Source organism: Phoca vitulina, unplaced genomic scaffold (genome assembly GCF_004348235.1).
Source record: "Phoca vitulina isolate PV1807 unplaced genomic scaffold, GSC_HSeal_1.0 scaffold8, whole genome shotgun sequence".
NCBI classification, from domain to species: domain Eukaryota; kingdom Metazoa; phylum Chordata; class Mammalia; order Carnivora; family Phocidae; genus Phoca; species Phoca vitulina.
Window position 1 is genome coordinate 34,335,650 of NW_022589711.1, and position 1,239 is coordinate 34,336,888.

At 32.8% G+C, this 1,239-nt stretch overlaps 1 pseudogene; it reads right to left on the reverse strand.

The window, feature by feature from the left end:
- Positions 1 to 824: 824 nt before the first annotated feature.
- On the reverse strand, positions 825 to 954 carry LOC116634217 (annotated as a pseudogene).
- Between the last annotated feature and the right edge of the window lie 285 nt (positions 955 to 1,239).

Genomic DNA, 1,239 nt, shown 5'->3' on the forward strand with positions numbered 1-1,239 from the left:
TTGTTCATATCTCATTTTTCTTACCTTCCTATTTTTCCCAGAAATGAAACTTCTGAGGACTTCAAAGGATGTTATAAATGCTAGTTAACACAGGGAATTGATAACTATCTATTTTATGGTCTAATTGCTCTGTTTCTTTTTCCTGCATCTCTCTCCATGTTTCTCAGGTCCCCCTCATTGATCTGTAAGAGCCCTTAGAGGCTAGTAATATTGCCCAGGGATTAATGAAGCTAATTTCAGGTTAGAAAACCATTTTGAGTTGGTAAGGATGTTAACAAAACTTTTACAAGCCTTTCCAAAAAATCTGTGTTTGGATAGAGTTTTAGGCCTAACCAAGCCTTCTTGCAGCCAAAGGGCCCATTTTAAAAGACTCATCTAATTACATTATCCTGAGGGAGGGTTTTAAATGCACTGTCATTTATACAGAAAACAAAGTATTACTTTGATGAGAAAGGAGAAAGTCACTGAAGACAAAGGCAGAAAAACATATCCACATTTACTATTAAACAGTGTAAGCTACGGAAAACAACAACAACAAAGTCTTTTCTACTTACATTTTTCTTTTCTAAGCTTACAAATAGAGTAAGAAATTTTCTTTTTTTTATTTCTGCCCCCCTCTTTAATATAATTCTCAGTTATTTAACTTCAAAAGAAAAGGTATATAAAATATAACGTTTTTTTGAGAAAAAACTTAGATATAATTGAATTAAAAATGAATAGCTAAAACTTCTCCTCTACGTGAATTTTATGGTGAATATAACTTGAATATCACATCTTAAGATATTCTTAGTACAGTTACCTAGACTAGTAGCCAAATTTTCCCTAAAAGGTAGCCATATATTTGAAGCTATTCATTCAGTACCAAATATATTTTTTTGGTAGTATTATTGTTCAATATAATAGCTTAGAGTAATAGTACTACACTTGATCTTAGCCAAAAGGCCAAGAAGCGATAGTAGAATGCAATGCTATTATTATAATACTTAGTCAAAGATCCAGATATATCAGAATTTTGTCCCAGTAGTCACCCACCACTATAGGAGGGTGACAGATCCATTTAGTCAACACGTATTTGTTGAGCACCTACTATTTGCCAAGTTCTGGGGATACAGTAGTGAACAAAACAAATCACATTGCTGCTTCCACAGAACCAACAATCTTCTCCTTGGAGTGACAGATCATAAACAAATATATCAAATAAATATTTAATGTATCCAATGGCAGAAAGTATGGATATGA